The sequence below is a fragment of the Marmota monax genome, unplaced genomic scaffold (assembly GCF_021218885.2).
Source record: "Marmota monax isolate L192 unplaced genomic scaffold, Marmota_monax_Labrador192_F-V1.1 WCK01_AAM20220418_F8-fsc00066, whole genome shotgun sequence".
Lineage (NCBI taxonomy): Eukaryota > Metazoa > Chordata > Mammalia > Rodentia > Sciuridae > Marmota > Marmota monax.
Window position 1 is genome coordinate 4,138,875 of NW_026692805.1, and position 25,975 is coordinate 4,164,849.

The window sequence follows — 25,975 nt, forward strand, 5'->3', positions numbered from 1 at the left end:
CCTAGTTTTGTTAAACCCTCCTCCAATGGGGCAATTCCTTTTAAAATGTCCTGTTTGTTCACAATTGTAGCATGTTCTTGGCCTGGCATCTAAAGCCTGTTTTACTGCAGCTGCCACAATTTGCCCTTGTTCATTAATGTCTCTGGCATCTAAAGCCTGTTTTACTGCAGCTGCCACGACTTGCTCTTGTTCATTAATGTCTCTACATAATTTAATATATGTGTTTAAATCTTCATGTTTCCATGGTCTAATGATATCTCTGCACCAACGATTCGCTTGCTCATAAGCCAGGTGTTTTAGTAATGGCATTGCTTGTTCTGTATTCCCAAAAACTCTGGTAGCTGTTTGAATAAGCCTATCTACAAATTCAGCATAAGGTTCATTAGCTCCTTGTATTACCTTAGATAATTGACCTTGTAAACCTCCATGTCCTTGTAAAGTCTTCCATGCCTTAATTGCATCTGCAGCAATTTGTGCGTATACGCCAGGATCATATGCAATTTGTTGCTGCTGATCCTCATAAGGTCCCTTTCCTAACAACATATCTAGATTTCTCTGAGGATAACCAGCTGCTGCATTTCGCCTAGCCGTCTCCTTGCAAAATTCCTCATTGGCAACCTTCCATAACAGGTATTGTCCTCCATTTAGCACAGCTTTACACATATTAGCCCAATCTGCTGGCGTCATGTTCAAGTTGTTAATGGATTCGACCAAGCTTACAGTGAAGGGTGCTTGAGGACCATAGGTTGTTACAGCCTCTTTTAGCTGCTTCACTGTTTTGAAATTTAAAACTTGGTAAAATCGCTGCCCTCCTGCCTCAAATACAGGGCATGTTAATATTTGAGACCTTGTCTCAGGATCCCAACTATCAACTGCGGGGGTTGGGGGCCTCCCAGCATATGGAGGTGGCGCTGTTGGTTGGACACTTACGCCCTCTGGTGATAGAAAGGTGTTAGTAGCAGTCTCCTGTAGAGGTGGTGCTGTTGGTTGGACACTTACACCCTCTGGTGATAGAAAGGTGTTAGTAGCAGTCTCCTGTTGTAACTTTCCCCCTGATGGCTTTTTCTGTTTTACACTTTCTTTCTCTGTCTGACTAGCTTGAGAGGCCTTCTCTTTTACTTGAATCTTTTCCTCTGTCTGACTAACTTGAGAGACCTTCTCTTTTACTTGAATCATTATGTCTTCTCCTTCCTCTACCATTGTCTGAACTGAAGGCTTTGGACTAAGCAAACAAGATACGAATGTCCACAATGGCAATGTGCCAACTGGCAGAGTCCCTGGGCTTTTCTTTTCTACTCTTTTTAAATCTTCACCATGATGGTTCCATTGCGATATATTTAACAACTCCTCCTTAAAAAGCCATGGGCTACATTTTTGTATTGTATCAATGTATGCCCTGACTGCTCTTGATTTTACTGGGATGCCTCCTTCCTCTAACAATTTACTTAACACTCTTTCAGTTTGTTTTTTACTAATTTCTGATCCCATATTTCTACTATAATACAACCCAACAAGATGACGCCAAACAAAACCGAGACAGAATGAAATAAAAAGGGAACAACAAAAAGTCATTATAGCCTTTCTATCCTCCTGACATGTGCATCCGTCCTTTCTCCCTATCTGTTCCTCAGACGTAAATAGTTTTTCCTCAGATGTGAGCGGTTTTTCTTCCGTCTCACTCATCTCCAGGGACAGGCAACTTAAAACAAAAGTGAAGCAAAATAAAAGAGGAATCTTAAAATGGCTACCCATCCTCTCGCCCTGCCCTCAGGGGCGAGCAGTTTCACTTACCCTCAGTCGCTCCCCGTGCGAGCCACCAAATGCCGCAGTCTGGCTGGGCACAATCAGGAGCCACTTGTCAAAAGAAACTAACTTTATTTTTAGAACCACACACGACAAACAAAATAGTCTCTCAGGAAAAACCCTCAGAGCCTCAACTGCCACCACCGGCTTTTTCCAAGCCTCTCTCTCCCACACAAGCTTCTCTCCACCTCCCACAATCCTCCTGCTCTTGAGGCCGATTGGCTGGGTCACGTGGGCGGAGCCAAAAAAGTCCCCCAATGAGCAGCTCCGTGGTCTGAAAGGGCAGGGAAACAGTCCAATGAGCATCACCGCAGAGGAGCCAATCAGCTAGATGTTGCTGGGGCCGAGGAGCCAATCAGCTAGATGTTGCTGGGGCCGCTGTGAGCCAATCATCAGCCAGCAGCTGGAAGTTTGCTGGCAGCTGGAAGTTTGCTGGGGCCCCTTTGGCTGTGGCTCTCAACAACAAAGCAATAGCTGTTAACTGTTTTTGTTAAAAACAGCATGGTATTGGCACCAAAACAGACTAGTAGACCAACGGTACAGAATAGAGGACACAGAGACTAACCCACAAAATTATAATTATCTTATATTAGACAAAGGTGCCAAAAACATGCACTGGAGAAAAGATAGTGTCTTCATCAAATGGTGCTGGGAAAACTGGAAATCCATACGCAAAAAATGAAACTAAACCCCTCTCTCTCACCATGCACAAAACTCAACTCAAAGTGGATCAAGGACCTAGGAATTAAACCAGAGACCTTGCGTCTAATAGAAGAAAAAGGAGGCCCTAATCTTCATCATGTGGGATTAGGCCTCAACTTCCTTAATAAGACTTCTATAGTGCAAAAAGTAAAACCAAGAATCAATAAATGAAATGGACTCAAACTAAAATGTTTCTTCTCAGCAAAAGAAACAATCTGTGAGGTGAAGAGAGCACCTACATCTTGGGAGCAAATTTTTGCCCCTTACACATCAGCTATAGCATTAATCTCTAGGGTATATAAAGAACTCTAAAAGCTAGGCACCAAAAAAAACAAATAACCCAATCAATAAATGGGCCAAGGACATGAACAGATATTTCTCAGAAGAGGATACACAATCAATCAACAAATATATGAAAAATTGTTCATCATCTCTAGCAATTAGAGAAATGCAAGTCAAAACTACTCTAAGATAGCATCTCACTTCAGTTAGAATGGCAGCTATTATGAAGACAAACAATAATAAGTGTTGGCGAGGATATGGAGAAAAAGGCACACTCATACATTGCTGGTGAGACTGCAAATTGGTGCAACCAATATAGAAAGTAGTATGGAAATTCCTTAGAAAACTGGGAATGGAACCACCATTTGACCCAGATATCCCTCTCCTCGGTCTATACTAAAAGGACTTAAAAACAGCATACTACAGGGACACAGCCACATCAATGCTTACAGCAGCACAATTCACAATAGCTAAACTGTGGAACCAACCTAGATGCCCTTCAGTAGATGGAGTAAAAAATGTGGCATATATACACAATGAAATACTACTCAGCAATAAAAGAGAATAAAATCATGGCATTTGCTGGTAAATGGATGGCACTGGAGAAGATAATGCTAAGTGAAGTTAGCCAATTCCCCCCACCCCATCCCCAAATAAATGCTGACTTTTTCTCTGATACAAGGTCACTGACTCATAGTGGAGTAGGGAGGGGGAGCATGGGAGGAATTGACAAACTCTAGATAGGGCAGAGGGGTAGGAGAGGAAGGGAGGGGGCAGGGGGTTAGCAATAATGGTGGAATGTGATGGATATCATTATCCAAGTTCAGGTATGAATTGGTGTGAACATACTTTATACAGAGAGATATAAAAAATTGTGCTCTATATGTTTAATAAGAATTGTAATGCATTCCACTGTCATGTATTTATAAAATAAAATCAATTAAAAATAATATTTCTTATTTTATTTTTTAGTTGTAGTTGAACGCAATATCTTTATTTTATTTATTTTATTTTTATGTGGTGCTGAGGATCGAATCCAGGGCCTCACACTTGCTAGGTGAGCACTCTACCACTGAGCCACAACCCCAGCCCCTGAACATAGAAATCTTTATGTGATTATCTAGACAGTGATATAAGAAGTTAAGGTAATTGAAAAACAGATTCATATATAACTGAACTGACTATAAATATATAAAATGATCAGTTTTAGGATATTTCAGGCTTTTCCCTGATCTTATTATGCTGATGTAAATAAAGATTTTTGTCCAAATTTTGAATGACAGAACTTATTGAAACATTAAGTTTATGCCTAGTGATTCTTGCTGTTTAAACAAGGAATAATTTATAGTGAATTAAGATTCACACATCCTTGATTAAACAATAAATGTCTTCAAATATTACCTTGAGTTCGAATTTTGAAACTTCTCTTCAAAGACTACATTTAATTGATTTGAAAACATCATAATTATGATAATTACTGCTAATTCTTACATATTAATTTCGTTTGTTAAATATATAAGTTTCTAAAATATCTGTGAGATTTAAGAGAACATTTTATTAAAACTGATGTTCTCCAAATTAAGGCTATATGTTAATTTTGAGCAACAGAAGCTACAAATTTTATTGGGAATTCATTTGTATCATGTAGGGTTCTCTGACTGGACCTATAACCCACAAGATATATTATCAGACTTATATGCAGCTCCCTTCATTGGGAAGTACCCTTAATCATATTTTTTAAAGACAACTGAGAGACACTGATCCATTTAAAGGATAATATTATGAAATATAAAGATATTTTGAGACCTTCTCTCAGGAAGGGATTAAAGGTTATTTTAATTTATCCATTTTACATGTAACATCAAAATGAATTACAATGATCAAAAGAGGTGTCTTATTTTCATATATTGTAGGTCTGGCCTCAGTCACTAACATGAGACAAGGCCTTAAACAAAAGAAACCTCTCTAGCTTAATACAGATAAGAACAAATTCAGAGAGATTTTCAAGAGATCCAAATATATTTCAGAACTTATGCCAGATGTCTGACCTCACCTAGATATTATGCTATTACTTAGCTAAAATTTAAAATAGAAGGCCATCCTAAGAACAATTTTAAAAAGATCTATCTTAATCTTGTCCCAAAAACACAGAATAGGGACAAACCTGGTTGTTTGGAGCACAGACAATTCCCCAGGGATAAACAGGATCCAACAGGTAATATAAAATAATATTAATTTATAATTATATAACAATATATTATATATAATTATAATAATAATAATTATTATTATTTTAGTAAGCCTTTAGAAAAATCCTACTGTTTTTATGAAACTCAAAGAGACAGTACATAGCACCCTAAATTTATAGAGGGCCACCCATTTTCAAGGGATTGCAGAAACTAACATGGTCCTACGCAAATTTAGATGTTACACCATAATTTAAATAGAGATCAAATAAAAGAAAAAAAACATAAAGATAGAAAAAGACCAAAATACTAGTCTTGATGCCAAAAGAAATAAACTTCCTAAATAAAAATGTTACTCCTCTTTTAAGTTATTAAAAAAAAAAAACTTTGAAAGCCTCTATAACACTGAAACAGGGTTTACTTTGAGCCCCTGTCATCAGTTTATCACAGAGAAAAATAACTCTAAAAATAGTCACCCCTAAAATATTAGACAGACAGCCATAAACAAGTCAGCTCAACAGCCACTAGTTTATCTCAATACAGAACTTAAATGTGATAAGCCCATTCTTTACTTTAAAAACAAGGTAGTGCCCTACATCACACATTGGTATTTTAAAAATTAGTAAAGACATAAACTATACATAATTATTAGAGCTTATTACATCAAGTTATTAAACATGTTCATATAACTGTTTACACATAAAGACTGTTTTGACATGAATCCCTCAAAATGTCATTGCTAGCTTAATGCCATATAAAATTCTAAATCAGATCACGGTCTCAAACAATACTATTGACTTATTTTTGCCCATCAATTTTTGAAGTACTAACTCCACATACTTAGGTCAGCATTAAGTTTGATAACAATAATAACAATTTTTAATGGATTAGTAAATAAAGGGATATTCAGTTTTCTATTTCAGTTTTTGTTAATGGTAAAAAAACAAAATATTTTTCCTATGTTTATTAAACATATATTTTCTATTTTGGAAAGATGTCTCTATATATTTCTCATGCTGCTAGTAAAGGACACCATTCTTAAGTTTAAAACTCTGGCTCTAGCCTCATTCCAAATTAAGAGAGTCATTTAAGTTAATCTAGAGCTAATTTCACAACACAAATTTTTATATACAACTTATTACATTCTTCATTTTGGATAATTCTATTAAAATCAAGTCGTATATTTGGTAAAGATTAAGTTTCTATTTACTATGGTCCCTTTAAATGACTTTTGTCAAGTTTCATAACCAGCTAGAGATAATAAACCTTTTCTTATTATTTAAATACTTGTACTATACTATTCACCTAATGATAGTATAACTTATGCTAAGCCTCTATTCAATTTTAACAAAGAAATAAGGGGAAAACAGGATCCTATATACACATACTAAATCTTACAAATATTTCAAATTTTTTTCTTAAATTGTGATATTAAAAGTCTTACTGCTGCTGAATATGATTTAGTAAGTTAAATCAGATTTCAAAACAGTTTAAACCTGTTATCCTGGAAATGGCTGAAAAACCTGATACAGGAAGGTAAATCTCTAGCTGCAGAGTTTACAGCCATGCAGCTTAACGAGCTTGTCAGGTAGGTAAAACTTATGAAGAGACTTCTGTGGACCCATTTCCCAAGTGCACTTTTTAATGTACTTTACGGTGTGGACTAGAAAATTCATCCATGTGACTAGATTAATTGTACTGACTATAATGGTCAGCTATACCTATATGTTGTTCCCATGATAAAAATGCTGGCTGTCTAAGAGTATCTTTCGGTGGGGGGGGGGGGGGCGGGGAAGACAGCATATGGGTAACCTAAACCAGCCAATCATGCTGGTCCTTGGAAATTAAGACTACACTGACATATCTGGACAACTGTCAAAATAGAAAGATTATTAAAATCGAATTTTTCTATACAGGCCAGTTATTCACATAAAGTATCTACCAACATATTATTGCCCTAATCATTCTACAATAAAATTGGCACCATTCCTAAGTGGATGGATTGTGCAAATGTCTTGCCAGTATAACATAAGGTGTCTAAAAATAGTGGATATATTTTAGACTGGTCTCCCAGAATTGACAAAGACAATTACATGAGGATACCATGATTCCTACTAGAGGCTTTAACCTTTAGAGAGATGGCATCCATAAGGGTATCTGGTGCTTAACTTCTGCCCCAAAATTTTTGCATTACTGACAAACCTAAGAAAATTCTTAAATGTGAGAATTAAGAGAAAGGATGATAAATATCCTGTAGCCTATAAAAAATGCAACTTATCTAATTGTATCATTAGGTATAATAGAGGAAAAGAACACTGATCTTTCATCAACCTTCCTTTGTCCTACTGCCAGCTAACATTTCAGAACCATGGTATGCTGAATTTAATGTTCAGCCTTCGAAACAGGTGCATGCCAATTAAACAGACCTAGGCAAGCTCTTGATCTCATGATCCTTAAAGTGACTACTTTAAATTTATTCATTGTTTCTACAATTACAGCCTTTGTGGCTATGTTTTAAACTTACAAATGTAAATATTCTTAAATAATTTGGCTTAAATTACTTCCCAGATCCTCCATAGTCAGATGAATATTGACGGAAGGATTGAAACTAAGTTGTACGCTCTAGAAGCCACTGTAATAAATAATACAAATGAGATCTCAGCTCTATGGTTTAAGGCAAGGCTTGAATGCCATGCTAATTATAAATATGTCTGTGTTACTATGGCCAAATACAATGCTTCCCAATAAAATTGGGAAAAGATTAAAAATCTTCTAGTGAGTGTTTGTCAGAGTAATAATAATAACCTGGATCTTTTGAAATTAATTGAATGACTTTAATCCAAAAAATATGTTGAAACATTCTATATGGTATGTTATTGAAATGATATGTTTTCTACTCATTCTTTTTATGTCACAATAGGAGGTCATGACATCCTCAGACAAAGAATCCAGTGACTGGGAGTTATAACCCTTCGGTGTATTTACATATAAAAAAGGGGGTATATGTGGGGAGCTGCCACATAGGAATGAACATGTACCCTTATCCTTAAGTGATTGAGGTGTGGGACTGTCTTCCACTGTGCACTAAAGCAGGTGGACCTCACCTCTGGTCAGCAGGGGAATGAAGCTCCGAGAGTGGGCAGTCACCCAATGGGACGGGCTACACCCACCTGAAACCCAACCCTTCCATCATTTGGGTGGAACTTTCAAAAGTATCTTCCCCTCAATAAATAGAGTCTCAGGCATGCTCTCTCTCTTTCCAATGGACCCTAAAGGTTGAGAGTTGTCCCTGATTTCTGCAAGCAAAAGGTATTTCTGTGTGTTGCATGATTTTTTTTTTTTTTTTTTGGCCATTTTCTTAGTTACTAATGTAGCCAGCTTTTGTGAATCCAGCTTAGGTAGCCAGCCTGGCTAGCTGGTGATAAAAGTGCATGATAAGTGCTTTTTAAAGAAAAGGCATTAAATTTGGGGCAGAAGACATAAACAAAGTATCTTCTGATTGACTGAATTGTGTTACACAACACATGAGAGGATCCCGTGATGTGAGTAATACCAAGCCATTTACTGTAAGTAAGGAATGGTTAGACTCAGGAATAGTCCTGGTCTGAAAAATATAAAAATTACCGGAGAGATCCACCTGTGGAGTTGTAGCTGCATTTCTAACACAGTTGAGGCAGTTGATTAATAAAACAAGATATATCATCCCAAGCAAGTACTCAACTGTGATTAAACGAGGCTTTTCTGATAGAAGATGCCCAACAGGAACTATAGTCATAAAAGTGCTAAAGAAGCACCAGGGCATAAAATAGGGAAGAACAGATTAACCCTAGTACTATGTGACAATACTGCAAGGCATATGATTAAAATATCTCACTGATTACAAAGAACCATATACTCTCAAAAATAAAAAAATTACATTATATTACATAAATATAATTATAATAGTAATTGTTCCATTTTATTATAGCTATTATTGTTAATCTCTTTCTGTGCCTAATTTATAAATTAAAATTTCTTATAGATAATATATAGGAAAAAACATAGTATCTATAGGGTTTGGTACTATCAGCAGTTTCAACATCCATTGGAGGTCTTGGAACACGTTCCCGATGGATAAAAGGGGAACACTGTAGTAACTTTACTGTGGAGAACTCTGGCAGAGACCATCTTAACCAAGTGAACAAAGTTAACACCACCAGCAATAAATCATGTTGATGTAATTTACTCTCTGATATGAAGTGACATAATCATGAGAAAACATAAGACAAAATCAAATTGAGTCCCATTCTAAAAAAGACATGACCACTACTCTTCAAAAGTATAAAGCCTGGAAAAGACAAGGAAAACAGCAGCATCAACAGCAACAAACTCCACAAATGGGAGAAGACTGAAGAGATATGGCTACCGAATGCAAGTGGTGTCCTGAATTGATCCTGAAACAAAAAATGTGTCAAAGAAAAACTGGGAAAACCTGAATGAAAGCTTGTAATTTAGTTAACATTACTCTATCAATGTTAACTTCTTAATTTTGATAAATAATCCATGGCTATGTAGGATATTAATGGTTATCATTATTTTCTATTTTGTTGTTTGTTTCTGTTCTATAGAAAAGCAACTGTTTTTCCTACGCTGACTCTGTATTTTAAAAAATCTTCCTAATTCATTAACTCTAATAATTTAGTTGTAGTGTTCTGACAGTTTCCCACATGGACAACTATATCAATGCCAATGATGATGTATTTTTTCCTTCTTTCCATTCCTGCACCTTTTCTCTTAGGCTCCTCTCTGCCTCCCTTTTACTTACTCTGCTGGCTGGGCTTTCTAGCCCAATTTTGAATAAAATGGTGAGATCAGGCTTTTATGTCTTTTAAAAGTTAAAATTATATCTGTTGATGCCCAAAACTAATTTTAATTTTATCAGAATAATCAAGGGAAAATAACTTCGTTTTGCTCTTTAGCATTTTTATCATAGAGAAAGCAATACCATTTTATTTCAGTTTTAAATTCTGAAATGTTTATATAGAAAACATAAAAGAACATATAATACAAAAAAAGTAAGTACCATGACAAAAAAGAAATGCAATGTGGTATTGTATCATTAAAATAAAATAAAAGCTGTGACATTAACTATCCAGACATCACTTTTCCCTGTTATAGTGTTGGGGCTGTCACTGGGAAACATTTACCCTGCCAGAGTTTACATTTCCAGGTCTTTGTCCCTTGTTCCAGATGTAGCTTTGTGAATAGTACTCTCCAGAAAAATATCAGTGGAAGTGACTGAGTGTCAACTTCTGGATTGCAGTTTTTCAGAAGCAGATAAGGTGTGTTCATGTTCGTTCCCCAGTTGCTAAAGAACTCAAAGGCCCAGGTTATGGACGGTTATCTATTGATCACAAATGCCTTTGGTACTTTATTTCATTAGCGGTAAATACACTTTAATTGGGTTTAAGCTATTAATAAATTTTGGGGTCTACTTATTATAGCAGTTAGCTTTCCCAAATTAATAAAAGAAATAAACAAACAACTACAATATATTTAAGGAAGGCACAGATGAAAAGCTCTAAAGTATATAGTAATTGCTTAGTAGCTAGAAATGAAGAAACCAAGTAAAAGGTAGTAAGGTAGTTATGCCATATAGTCACAAAGCACTTAATAAAAAGACTGCTTGCCAAACATTTAATAAAAAGACTGCTTGCCAAACTAATAATCCTTGGTGACAGAAGTGAAAAGGTAGTTGCTCCAGAGGTATAAAGCGGGGAAATAACTGGAAAGGGTTATCCATCTGGAGTGATGGAAATGTTCCGTATCTTATTTTGGGTAATGGTTACAGTTGTCAAAACTCATTGAACTGAGCACTTAAAAGCTATGCACGTATTGCCTGTAAATTTCAGTCAGCTCTTGTGTTTTTGTGCTTCGAATCTTTGGGTTCAAATAACTGTGAATTCAAACTATTTGAAAACCAATGTGTATATACTGAACATGTACAGACTTTGTCTTGTTGTTATTCATAAACAATATATTTGAAATAATCTAGAGATGATTTAAAGTACACAGGAAGATATGTGTAAGTTATATGTGAATACTATACCATTTTACATAAGTGACTTGAATATCTGTGGATTTTGGTATCTTGGGGAGGGGTCTTGAAACCAATTCCCTGAGGATTCCTAGGGATGACTGAATACCTCCATTTTTACAAATGCAATTGTCTACCAAACCCATGTCTATAGAGAAAAGAAATGGAAAACAGAATGTCTGAATTACATAGTACTATTTGCTGTCTTTATCAAAGATTTATAATAAAGAAATGTGAAGAGACAAGCACTAAAAGATTTGAGAGTAGCAATGAAAGGAAACTGAGAATCTAGAAATCTGAGGGACTCTCAGAGGTAGAAAAGCTGACTGCTTCTGGATTTCACACATTGAAAAAGAAGACTTAAAAAAAAAAAAACTTTGAACAAAATATGGTTCCTTATGCTTTCTCTGGTAAACAGAGGAATTTAACCTTGCTGCAGATTAAGTTAAGTATATTAACTTCAGATAAAACACATTTCAAATGGTCCAATAAGAACCCCAGTAGGTTGAGAAAGAGACAGAAATACAAGAAAGCGAAGGAACAAATCAGGCTTGGAGGGTTTTTGGGTTTTTTTTTTTTTTTTGGTGTGCTATTGCCTAGAGTAATTATACAATTCACTGTCCAAACTGGGATAGCTCTGAGTGTAGAAAAGGGCATTATTACTTAACCTGCCAAGACAAGGGACATAAAATAAGACTGTCCTTGCCAGTTTGGAACATGTAGTCACTCTTACTAGCACATGGAATTTACTGCAGTAAGATAGATAAAAAAAATAGCTAAGTTTGGGGAAATAACATGGCCAAAGGCCCCACAAATGTTGCATTATATGTAAGCCTTTGAGAGACTCTTAAAATAATGTTTAAATGCATGGACAAAAAATAGGAAATAAAGGACGTATTTCCCAATGCCCACATAAGTGTGACTGTAGGTGAAAAAAATGGTCAAGGAAGAATCTTCCAGAAGGCAGAATCAAGTACTAGAGAAAAATAAACACAGGAGTTCCTGGTAGGGAGCAGGATCAGAGTCTAACCAAGGGACAGCCCCCACCCCAGCCAAAGAGTCTTAAAAATGCTTCCTGCTATCCATGCTTTCTGTCACTGTCAGTATTCCTAATCCCAGAGGTTCCTTCAGCTTTAGAGGATTAAACAAAAACTTGTAATTTGCTAACTGAGCCTAATGCAATAAATTATGGATACTGCACATAAAGTGATGGTAGTAAAAATAAACCCAAGAAGTCTTTTATAAAAATCACTGAACTGATGGCCAGGAGGCCCTGATTCTCATCTGACCCTCACTATTAGCTTGTGACCCTGGATAAATTATGACTTCTCAGGACTTGAGTTCTTTCATTTGTAAAATGAATAAGAGGGATACCTTCCAATTCTATAATTCTAATTTAAAATTCTTAACCTCACTAAGCCAAAACAAAACCACAAAAATCCTCTTAAAAATAGAGAATTCATATGGATTAGTTGATCTGGTTTTTCAGCAAAAGCAATGCAGCACAATTTTTTTAAAAAAGTTATATTGGCAAATAAAATTCTGGTGCAATTTCATTTTTAATTTTTCACATTATTTTGGTCTCATTATACTACAACAAAGAATAAAATAAAACTTCTTGTTTTAAGAAGGGAAAGACATTTGCCTTCCATTTCATTAAGCTTTAGAAACCAATTCAAAAGGTGGCAACCTGACAATGCTTCAGAATTTCAACGCTTTTATAATATTTACAGACTAAAATTTAGAATGTACAAAAATCCCGAACTGTAATTTGAAGATTTTTAATATAACACATTTTATTAGTTACATAGACAAGAATAGTATTTACTGAATCTTAAAAATAGTATTTTTAAAGTAATGTAAGATAATTTAAAGTACATGTATGCTAAATTTCAAATTTTGATGCCTCCTCAAATTTTTAGAAGAAAACAGTCTTCACAACTCTTTCTTCATCATTGGTGAAAGGTATGACAAAAGCTAACAGTCTAATACTTTGTTGTTCAAATTATTCAGCTTTACACATGTTGAAAAATAAAGACCAATCATTTTAAGAGATTACAACCCAAACTTTGTCACTTCAAATCATCCTATGCCAGGACAAGGAAAAAAACGACATTTTGCAAATCCTGCCTTCATTCTAATGTTTCCATTTGAGTATTGATAATAAGCTGTTGTTCGTGACATTTCTTTTTTCTGGATCTCTACCAGCAAGCAGGGCAGACTTTCCCTTAACCCTACTGTCCACTGTCACTGTCTATAGATTCTCATAGTTTCTTCCAGAGAAGAAAGCTTCCAATTCCTAAGATATAGAGAAGACAGTTTTTTTTCTGGCTGGAGTGAGGTGAGGACATAAGAGTCCAACTAGTCCTGAGACAGACTTTCAGCTGATGATATGCTTTTAACACCAAGCCACACCTCCTTCTCTAGTCCCCTGATAACACTGCCATTGTCTCTCTAGTGATTAGAATTTCACATTCCTTTGTTATACCTAGTCATAGCATCAAATCTTTCTGTCTTCAAAGCTTATGCATCAGAGTTATTGAGGTCACCTACCTCTCATCAAATAAAGAGCTGGAATTATTGCATCTATACTCTTTGTTTTTATATAAATTTCTTTTGTAGAAGGCACCAGAAAGTTGTTTCACTGCCATTGTAAAGCCAAAAATTACTATGTGAATTATTTCACATACCATTTATAATGATTTGAAGTCATGTCCGTCTTGGTTTACTGAGAACACATTCTCATCTCCCTTTTCCTATTTCCCTTGAGAAAGCCTCTCCCACTGCATGAGATCCCAGTGAGGCTTACAGTCACTGGGCAGTGTCCCTCTCCTATAGCAGACCAGGCTGGCCCACCAGTATATACCATTCCTAGGTCACACTGATTTTTCAAATGGCCACACAAGTGGTCAAACAGAGTCAATGCACATCTTCTTTGAGGCAGATAGGTGGATATTTGGCCTGACAAGTTCTCTTAGTTGGAATTATTAAACCAGAAGGAAGACAATCTTAAATTGCTAGTGATCAGCTTACTGGCCATATGCCTCTGACGAATGACAAATAAAGAAATCAGCCAAGCTGAAAGAAGAATCCAGATGAGATCATTTGAGTTCCTGGCTGTAACCATGCCTGAAGTCAGATGCACTTCTGGAAATCACAATTACATAAACAATTAAGTTCCCTTTATTTTCATAAGCTGGTTTAAGCTGGCTTCCTTTCAGTGATGAAGGAGTCCTGATGGATACATCATTGAATCTAAATGTTCCAGTTATTGATACTCAAAACTATAAAATTCTACTCATTTACCAAAAATTAAATAGCTTAATTTCCTTTATTCAAATAAAGTCACAAATCAGAATTAACATACATATATATGTCCCTTCCACCATTTGGGTAAGATACTTTGACTTTATTTGATATTTGCATGTTTCTAAGGTAGCACTATCTTTGAGAATGAGATATATATATTCTGTAGTACTACAAATCCAACAGCCAATCACCTACAGAACAGCTTCCTTCCTGGTACTTCAAACATTCTTGCAGTTGCTTTAAATTTTATCAGTGCTCTTGTCTCGGTTTTTAATAAAGTTCAAGTTGTATGATTTTCTTATATCAAGTCTATGTCAAAGAGTAAAAAAATACACCTCAAAATAAAAGTATGATTTAAATTTTTTTAAAAAATTATTCAACCTCAATCTCTGAGCCAAAATTAGAGATCAGAATTACTTAAACCTAAAGATTTTGGGGAAGCAGGTAGAAGGTAAGATCATGCTTCCCAAGAGACAGGTAGGAATGCTTAGATATCTGTTCCATAGGCATTCTCCCCAGAGGAACTGCCTCATTATTATCTACAGGCTTCCAGAAACTAGATAAGGCAGGATCCTCTTCTATGGGCCTCTGAGTGACTTGGCCTTGCCAATTGATTTCAGATTTCTAGCCTCCAAAACTGTAGGAAAAAATTCTGTTGTTTAAAGCCTCTCCACTTGTGGTACTTAGTTATGGCAGCTCTAGAAAACTAATACCATCTCTCACTTATACTGAAATATGCCATGTCTTCAACCTGCTATTTGCAATTTTAACACAGATGGAAGTCTAAGTAAGATTTAGCTCTCCTCTTATTTCTACTTAAAGAAAAACAATAACGAGGGGTGGGACTGAGATAACCAAAAAGTACAATGTTCCAATCTAATATAGACAGCTTCTATTCAGCACTAGCTGATGACTACCACATGGAAATACAGGACCAAGTTGCCAGATCTTCTAGTTTGCATGAGAATGCAGCAGCCATGATTTTGTGCATTAAATTTTTTGACAACAAATTAGTCACTAATTAAAAATATTAATACTTAATAAAATATTAATATTAAAAAATATTGTGCTGGTCAAACAAAACACATTTACAGACCAAATCTGGCCATTGGTCGAGGATTTACAATCTCTACTTTGTCCATTTTCTTTGCTTTCTATGTCTACTTCCCTTGAATTTTATTTCACATGGCCCTAACTGGAGCCATCCATCCACCAGATCTAGGAAGCAGGCACAGCACTGGTATCGGAAACCATGTTGAAGTCAATACCTTAAGACCAGAAAACCCTCTATGCAATGTACTGATCCCAAGATGTACTGATGCAGGGGAGTCACATATACTTAAGAACCTAAAACTGCGTGGGCACACACTTGTGGATCCACATCTTAAGTTTTATTAAAACTGTTTCTCTGTTCTCTTAGCTAATAGTCAATGTCAAAGAATTTTGAGTAAGGGTTTTGTGTAACCCTAGGAAATGACCTGTGACATCATTCATAGCACTGTCCTTATAATTTAATGAGTTCTTCCAAATCCTTATCTGTTACATATATACAGGAAGGAGTCACAAGTGGATTATAATAGCTCATAATTGTCATTCAGTGTGACTAATCTGTAATGTATAAGTTTTCAGAAACTGGGGGGATTTTTTTTTTTTTTTTTTGCCATATTGGGATTGAATCCAGGTGTTCTACCATTGAGCAACATAGTCCCAGCTCATTTTAAAACTTTTTATGATTCTGAGGCAGGATCTTACTAAATTGCCAAGTCTGGTCTCAAACATGTAATCCTCCTGCCTAAGCCTCCCAAGTAGGTGGGATTGCAGGTACACACTAGTAAGCCTGGCAATGGAAACATTTTTGAAAAGCAGTTTTGTAAAAACAATATTACAAAATGTGACTTTTTTCTTCAGGTTTGTTCTAAAACCTCAGAAATATGGGGAAAAATGTTCTGAGAATGTTAACATCAATAAGTCACATTGCCTAACAATCCTCATTGGCAATGAGCATCTACTGGGGGTCGAACCTAGTTAATAGAGCATAGAAACTAATGATTGCTCCTGGCAAGTGAAAGCCAGGAGACTCTCGGCTACACTGAGATATTAAATGGACAGTGATGCAGTTTGGCACACCACAGTGTTTGGGATTTGCAAAATTGATGAACATTATTTTTGGAAAATTTATAGCAATACTAAGTAATGAAAAACCACAAAGTCGGTTCAAGTCATCTCATTTAATGTTTGTTCTGTTTATTTATTTGCTTGAATTAAGAATTTATCACACTTCCACGGGTTTTTATGTGTATAAAATCATACTGAATCTAACTAGCCAATTTTTCTCACAACAAGCCAAAATGGTCAGTAAAGTGAGTGTTAACTCCTATGATGACAAGGAAACTGATGCTCTCAAGCATTAAATAATTTGTTTCAGGGTTATTAGTGACAAGGGTGAGGCTTATATTCAAACCTTCTCATTCTGCATTCAGTGATTTCTCCCACATATAAAAGTCATGAAAACTTACAAGACTAAGCTCTTTCCACAGATAGCCAGACCTGACTTTGGGCTCAGGTAAGTTTTTTAAACTTCTCTAAATCCCAATTTCCTCATTTGTGAAATGAAATTAGAATGACAAAATATATGTAAAGAATATGATATAGCACTTGACTTTTATTTTAAATGTTAGCTGCCTTCTCTTTCCTCTCTTCTACCAAATCTATCAACTCTAAGCAAACCATCCATTCTCTGTTTAAACATTTGGGTGATGAGTGAAAACTACATATCTATTACAAAAGTAATTCAAAGTATAAAGATATTGATAAAACAATAATAAATTCATTGTTAAGGCAAAAAAGGTCAAAGAAATTGTTGAATATATTATTATAGAATAACTGAGAAAGTAGTTATTTTTAAAAAATTCATGATGTTGAGTCTTTTGTAGAGGGAGGTGGGTCACATCAAAACTTCAGGCTTTGAACTTATTCTCTGCTGTCTAATAAATATGGCTAATTATCTTCAAATAAAAAAATTCAAACACATCAAAGAGATACGAAATGTTTCTAACCTATGGTGTGGTTTGAGTTTGTACACCTTAGGAGCTATCATGTGCCACTTGGGTCAGAAGCAAAAGAATTGCCAGGATCATCTGGCTGATCAGTGCCGCAAAAGAACTGAAATTCTGACTCCACTGAAGATTCCACTCTGCTGATTCAGTTATCCCTCTGGATGAGGATGAGTTGGAGGCACTTACAGGTAGATAACATCAGAGGATGGAACTAATGGGAGCCCACAGGTTGCTTGCTCTCTTTACAAAAATGGGCAGAGAAAGAATTGTAAGCTTAGAATATGGATTGGTGTTTTAGTCAGGGGCCTCACATAATCTGCCAGCAAAAAACTAAGCAATTATCAAATTTAATACTAAAAATATTAAAATGCATAGGATGATTGAGAACGTTTCTTCAAATTTCAACTTAATGCTAGGGAACTGTGAGTCAACAACTACCTTATATATGTGACTCTGATTCTTGGCACAATTCTGTAGGACTGGGGTTGTGTTACTGCATATACGGGAGGTTCCTGATTGCTTTATAATGATTGTGTTGAAGGTCATATTCCTCATACATATAACTTCACTTACTATTATGAATTAGACATGTACCTGAGTAGACCATGATCTCTTTCCATTAAATGCAAAGTGGCTGAAATTACTGTTTAAGTTGCCAGGTCATAAGAGAAAAAAGACCAAATTAATAAGGGTGAAGTTGTATAATCAGTTTATAAAACAAATCATTGAGGTCAAGGCTGACATCACCAACTCCCACACATCTAACTATACTTAAAAATGTGGCTCTTTTTTCTCATAACCATTGCTCTACTTCAAGCTTTTCCTTATTTTTCTTCCATTCACATATAGTTGAGGAATCATTTATCTTGGCAAGGACAAAACTGATCATGTCACCCACCTCAGAAACCTCTGAAGGCTTCCCACTGCTTGAGGGACAGAGGCCCAACTCCTCAGCAGGGGATTCATAGCTCTCTTAAATTTGGCCCATCCTTCTAATTCAGGGGATTTCAACCTTGGCTGAATATCAGAACCACTAGGGGAGCTTTAAAAATAAACAGGCTTATGCCCCATGCCCCAGAAATTCTATTTAATAGTTCTGGGGAAGATCCAGGGACTTGTAGCTTTAAAAATAGATGGATGACTCTTAGGTTCTGCCAGGGCTGAACCACTGATCTAATTTTCCCACTTATTATTTCACCCAATATGAACTAACTCTTGAGCTTTAGCCATTAATGACTGTTGTTTGTTTATGTCTCCAATCCTCTCTGCATGCTGTTAATCCAACATGGAATAGCATTTCCTTTCTAGCTCTTTATTTACATCTTCACCATTCTTCTAAAACTAAGTGAAATCCCACCACTATTTTTAGAACCATAGTGAATCTTAATGACGCTGCAATTCTGATAATCCTCAGTAGAAAGATAATAAATGCTCTGAGGATTAAAGTATTTTATGGCAATTAATAACATTGTTTTCACTGTGAATATTTAATATTTTGCTCCTCGTATTTCAGGCCCCTGAGGGAAGGCAAACTTTTCACAACATCTTTTGTTTCCACTCCCTAGCCCCTACCATTAGCAGCAGCATTAAGCATAAAGTAGATACTCTGGGCTCAATACTTATGATGACTGAATAATTAAGTTCTCTGAAATTTATGAAGTGTTTTTTTCTTACAGCCTGACAACCTAAACTGTCAACCTCAAGGGTTGTTTATTCATACAGTGGCATGTTTTGTCACTAGAGGCATCATTATATCCATGTAGAAAAGATAATCACTTGTTCACAAAAACTGATTTGATGTCAAATTTAGGGGTGATACTAATAAATGTATTTTTCCTTATAGAAAGAAGTTATTTTTTCATATTTATATACTTTCTATGTTTATATATCTTCTATGTGTATGCAATCTGTTGTTTGTAGAAGAGCAGAAAGCAGTATGTAGTAAAAGAGCTACTGATCTATCAAAACCTTACAAAAGGCCCACCAATGTGAAAGGCCAGCTGAAGCCCCATCCTAACTCACTATGGGGAGGTTCAGAAGAGCAAGTGCTCTTTTCCTCTCAATTTAGACGACATAAAGGTATTAGTAAACTGTAGGTAAATGTCTATAATGCAAATACCGAAAACTAAAAAGCTACTAGTAGAAGAGTATCTAATATGAATCACTACCGAAGCTCTGGCTCAGCTCAGCAGGTTCATGTCCTGTTTCTAGTGCATGGGAGACATACTTCCATATCCAGAATGACACAAAACATCATTATACATGGAGTCTACCTGTAACTGAAGTAGCACAGGTACTTATGAGTTAAACAGTCTTGGGAGAGCTGGCTGAGAATCAAACCAATATTTATAGCACTGTTTTTGTGGAAAAATGCTTTCTGCATTCTAAACAATTGAATTAAGATATGAACTTCTGGAATATAGCTTATTCTTAGGTTGGGGAATGACTGTATCTTACTAAGGGCAGCCAGGAATGGACTACAAGAATGAAAATTGGCATTAACATGGACAGTACATATCTATAGGATGAAAGAGGGGATGATGGGAAGAAAGCCAAGCACATTCTTAATTTTTTAAGCAAATATTTACTGAACACTATTAAAGGCTATCCTGAGTACTGTGGGAGACAAAATTCATCAGACATGATCTTTTACTTTATACAGCCTTACAACCTAGGATGGGAGCTATAAGAGACACAAATAAAGCTGCTGTTAATAGTGATAAAAAACAAAACATTAGACGCAGTCAGCAGAGAGATGGAAAGAGTTAGTATTTCTAACTGGAGTACCTAGGAAGACTTCATGGAGAGATTTGTAGAAGATTTTAAGACGCAAAGGAAATAGCAAAAGCAGAAAATCATTTTTCCGGTAGGAAAAATAGTACAATTTAAGGACAAAGAAGGATATGTGAGTTTAGAGAATAGGAGACTCCAGTTGGCTCAACTGGGGGATGTTTTAGGAGCATGGTAGGGAGTTTTGAATGCCAGGCAAAGGAACTGAATTATTAAAGTGATTCTATATGCAGATTTATGCAGAATACAAGATGGAGAAAGAGAATGAATACAGAAAGATCATGAAGAGATGATTTTAAAAGTTGAGGTTGGTTAAGATAATCTTTCAAGCGAGGTTTTTGACCAAATAAACATTTAAGGTTCATGTGCTAGCTGGTTAATAAATTACTTCCTTTTATAATAATGTAGAAATCATTAAGAAAAACTGTATGAAAACTTAAAAAATAAAAACCAAAATATTAGCTTCAAAAGAAAAACCATTTTAAAAGCACTGTTTAGCTGTTTGGTTAAGACTTTATGACTAGAACTTGCTACAAATACATGGATAATTGAGGTGGTAGTCTCCCTTTAAAAATAATACAATGTGTTTAAACATTATATATATTTTTTAAATGTTATTTTGTTTTTTTATATATTTATTTTTTAGTTGTAATTGGACACAATATCTTTATTTTATTTTATTTATTTATTTTTATGTGGTGCTGAGGATCAAACCCAGGGCCTCACAAGTGGTAGGCAAGTGCTCTACCACTGAGCCACAACCCCAGCCCCTAAACATTATATTTTTAAAAACATATAAAATGTAATATGAAATTGTTATTCCACTATTGTCAAAGACTTCTTATTCAATATACAAGATCACTATAAGATATTCCATAAAATTTTATTATTAAGGAAGCGTCAAAGGTGGTGGACTTGTTTGTTTTTAAATCTTTTCTCTTTTTAAAACAATTTTTTTAGTTGCAGAAGGACACAACATCTTTGTTTATTTATTTTTATGTGGTGCTGAGGATAGAACCCAGTATATTACACATGCTGGGCAAGCGTTCTACTGCTGAGCTACAACCCAGCCCCTTGTTTTTAAATCTTGAGCTATTGCTAAGATAGGTGTGAGTCAACTTACTTGAGTGATTTGATTTAGCAAATGTCTTCCAACTTCAAAACTTCAGTGTTACATGACACACAGCATTCATCTTTATCTGAAAACAAATGAAATGGAAGTAATGAAATTAAAAGGATTGATTTGTTGCTTATAGAAACCAATTAGATGATTACACCTGAAAGACCATAAAAGAATTATATGAGGTACCTTAAAACTGATATTACTTATACTATGCATAATTTAAAAATCTATAATAAAAATCTTGAGCTGTGCTCAGAGACTTCTAAAATAGAAGATACAATATTCTCCTTCACATATTTTATGTCAATCTCCTAAAAACTGGTGAAATATATTATTAGATATTTAAGCCTGATTTAAACTGAATTATTTAAAATTTAGTCAACATTTGAGCCCTCCTCAGTATTACAGTCAGCAAAAAGATACTAAAGTAAGGGAGAGACAGCTCCTATTCTCAAGCAACTCATAAACCTCTAGAGAAGACTAATATGAGTAACTCCAAATCAAGACAGACTTAGTGCTGCAAATGATACAAGGCACTATGGAACTTTGGAGAGAGTTTATTACTACAGGAAAAATGTAGGAAGGCTCTGCATTCTGGACTGAATATCAACAGAGAGACTGTTAAGAAACAGATAAGGACTAGAATTTTGAGTTGAAGCCAAGTCATATTGTAGAAGGTTAAATACTAGATTCAGCACATGTGGCTTCAGTAGAGGGCTGGAGATGGAGCTCTACGAGAGAGTGCTTCTCCAGCTTGCACAAGGCCCTGGGAATAATCCCCAGTACTGCACAAAAAAAAGCACATTCAGTAGAAAATACATTCAAATTTGTATTTTAAACATATGGCTTTTGTTTTAGAGTATGAGTTACTGTGAGAAGACTCAATAGGCAGTGTATCCAAGGCCTAAATACAAGTCAAACTACATACTGCATATGAGGTACACACAGACATTTATTTTACTATAGGCAATGAGATCTTTTGCTACTGCAATGGTCAAGATAAAAACAAAATATAATTAAAAAGGGGGCGAGGGGGGGGGCTGGGGATATACCTCAGTTGGTAGAGTGCTTGCCTAGCATGCACAAGGCCCTGGGTTCAATCCTCAGTACTACCTCCCCCCTCCCAAAAAAAAAAGAAAAGAAAGAAAGAAATAGACTCGTGAAAAACTTAATCTCAACCGCCTCACATTTAATATTTTGGGGCTGGGGTTGTGGCTTAGTGGTAGATTGCTTGCCCAGCCTGTGCGAGGCACTGGGTTCAATTCTCAGCACCACATATAAATAAATAAATAAACAAACAAACAAATAAATAAATAAAATAAAGGTACATGTCCACCTACAACCAAAATATAAATTTAAATTTAAAAAAAAAAAAAGGACAACTGTTGCAATGGAATTAAGTGTTGAAAAGTCACTGAAGAAGTGCTTCAAAGTGAGAACCAGAATAACCATCCAATCAATTATGCAAAACTGAGAACTGGAACAATCAACAACCTACAGTTATACTGTCTTCAGCTGTAATGGATCTTTCTTTTATTCGTTGTTTGTATCAATCACAGTCTTAGGAAATCAACCAATCCAACAACTCATTTCATTTCTGATATCCTATCCTAGAATTTCAGAGACCATCTGTAATAAAGAAAAATACTACACTCGTTTTCTCTCTTTGAGGTACCACTCCATAATCAACTGTATGGTATCTCTGACTGCATTCACTCAATGCAATAGCTTGGTCATCTCCTAAATGGTCTATTTATTTGAGGAGGGGCCTGCCACAAAAGATTGATAGCAACCAGTGAAGTCACAGAAGAACAAAAGAAAGGAATGCACTGTCCTGCCTCTTTAGGGAAGAAAGACCAAGAAGAACTTACCACATATGGTGAACTGAGAAAGATTCTTCTAAAAGGCAGTAAAGGAGAATAGAAAATTCTATTAGTTGGGATATTTAAAAGTGGGGAAGAGAGAGGTGGAATTATAACTTAATCATAAGTTTGCCCTTCTAAGAAGTCCAGTATAGTCTGAAAATGAAGCTGAAGAAAGTGAACTTAAGTTTTTGTTGTTATTATTGGGTTTTTTACTCATTTTTAATGCTAGTAAATGGAAAAAATGGAAAGGAAGAGTGATATATGGGGCAAAATCAAGGAAAAGACGAGAACTCTACTAGTTCATGTTAAAGAGGCGAAAATTCTTTGTGATTAGAATGAAAGCAAAGGAAGGAAGATAGATAAAAATTTTGTGTACTAGGGAATAAAGCTGAAGAATTTCAGATCCAATGGCAAAGCCATCTACGGAGGGAGAGAGAGGAAGGCAGAAAGAGGGAATGAAAGGGAAGACAGATTAAGGAACATTAGAAGAATGAAGGAATATTTGAATTTGAGAGAAGAACAGTTTAGTTGTCAGAGAAAAGGAGAAAGGAAAAGAAGGGTTTTCGGTATTTAAAATTTTAGAATGACTTTGGTTGATAATGAAGTTAAAAAATCAGTTCTGCTGGTGGCGTATGCCTGGAATCTCAGCAACTCAGGAGGATGAGGCAAGAAGACTGCAAGTTTGACCCAAGCCTTGGCAACTTAGTGAGCCCTGAAGCAACTTAGCAAAATTCTGTCCCCAAATAAAAACAAGAAGAGCTGGGGATATGGCTCAATCCCTGGTACCAACAATAACAACAAAAAAGTTTTTAGCATTAGAAACTCAAATTCATGAATTTGGAGAAATATTTTAATCACATGGTGTGGAGTGTAGATGATCATAATACTGACATCACTGAGGAAGTTGGAGCTGTGTCCTCAAAGTCAACCAATAAAAGGAATTAGGAAGAGGAGGCAGTAATGGAAGATTTATAAACAAGGAACTGATAAATAAAGAAGGTACACAGATTCCTAAGTGGCTTCTGGGAACAAAGGAGCACATCAACCCTCCTTTAAAATCTAGAATTTTGTGGAGAACAGGAAAATGGTGGAGTAGCAAAGTGTGCTGACCAAGCTGCTCTATGGCATGAGACCAAGAAAGCAGATGAGTAACTTCTCAGTGAGGTAAGTGAAAGAGGGTCTTTACTGGGATTTAATTCTGTACTCTCAGAACAGCTTGGGGACTCAGATGTTTAGGTCTAATAAAATAAAAGAAGAAAAGCCAACACCAGTGCTGGCAGCTGCTAGACCTGATCCACCGTGGACAAAGGGAGCAGGGGGACTAAGAAAACCTGCATCTAAGATGGCACCATGGCACTATGGTGTGTCTTGGTACAGAGAAATCAGAGATTAAGGACACTGTCGAACTGATCCAGAGGGTGGAAAACATGCCACACATGATGGCCGTGGCATGTTCCTACCATGCTACAGTGGCGGGCGGTAATGGGAGTCTGGACCTGTGTGCTTAAGCTAGGTCCCAAAACCATACCTGGCAAATGCCCACCACAAAGCTCAGAGTGTGCCGAGGAAACTAGAGAAATTCAGGCATAGAGGGTGTTTGATGCAGGAGAATACAGGTGGCAGAGGGGGCAAAAAACTGGCTCTCCGCCGCCCGCGCCTGCAAGGTCGGTGGACCTGCTACCGACCGGCAGAGCAGGCCCTGCGGCCTGGTAGGCACATTGCCCCAATTGGAGGAGGGGCAGAGCCGCCGCCCGCGCCTGCGAGGGAGACTTTGCAACCATACAAGACCAATATAAATATATAGGGGTAAAATTCAATAGCACAACAGTTTCACCAAGTAGAAAGGAACGCGAACAGTATGAAGAGACAAGGAAAGAAAGGACCACAAGCATTGCAGGTCAACTCAATGTTAGAAGAGGTAATAGCTGCAGCAGATGGAATGTCAGATAAAGAATTCAGGATATACATGCTTCAGATGATCTGGAGTATCAAGGAAGACATCAGACAGCAAAATCAGACAATGAAAGAACACTTCAACAATGAATTACATAAACAAATCCAAGAAGCAAAAGATCAACTATACAGGGAAATAGAGGTTATAAAAAACAAACAAACAGAAATCCTAGAAATGCAGGAAGCAATAAGCCAACTTAAAAACTCAATTGAGAATACTACCAGCAGAGTAGAACACTTAGAAGACAGAACATCAGACAATGAAGATAAAGTATTTCAACTTGAAAAGAACATAGACAGCTCAGCAAGACTGTTAAGAAACCATGAGCAGAACATCCAAGAAATATGGGATAACATCAAGAGACCAAATTTAAGAGTCATTGGGATACAGGAAGGGACAGAGTTTCAAACCAAAGGAATGAGCAATCTATTCAATGAAATAATACAAGAAAACTTCCCAGACTTGAAGAATGAGACAGAACCCCAAATCCTAGAAGCCTACAGGACGCCGAATGTGCAAAATCATAAGAGACCCACACCTAGACACATTATAATGAAGATGCCCAACATACAGAATAAGGAGAGAATTTTAAAAGCTACAAGAGAAAGGAAGCAGATCACATTTAGGGGTAAGCCAATCAGGATAACAGCTGATCTTTCAACACAGACTCTGAAAGCTAGAAGATCCTGGAATAACATATTTCAAACACTGAAAGAAAATGGGTTCCAACCAAGAATTGTGTTTCCAGCGAAATTAAGCTTCAGGATGGAAGATGAAATTAAAACCTTCCACGATAAACAAAAGTTAAAAGAATTTGCAGCTAGAAAAC

The 25,975-nt window shown here is 36.1% G+C and overlaps 1 protein-coding gene across 19 annotated transcripts in view; it reads right to left on the reverse strand.

Annotated features, from left to right (window-relative positions):
• The window catches only part of Znf438 (zinc finger protein 438), a 183,531-nt gene that overhangs the window by 79,288 nt on the left and 78,268 nt on the right, over nt 1–25,975 (reverse strand). For all 19 annotated transcript variants that reach the window (XM_046448337.2, XM_046448336.2, XM_058580569.1 and 16 more), the window contains one exon: nt 21,328–21,403. The gene's annotated coding sequence lies outside the window, so the exon portion shown is untranslated. The remainder of the gene's footprint in view (nt 1–21,327; nt 21,404–25,975) is intronic.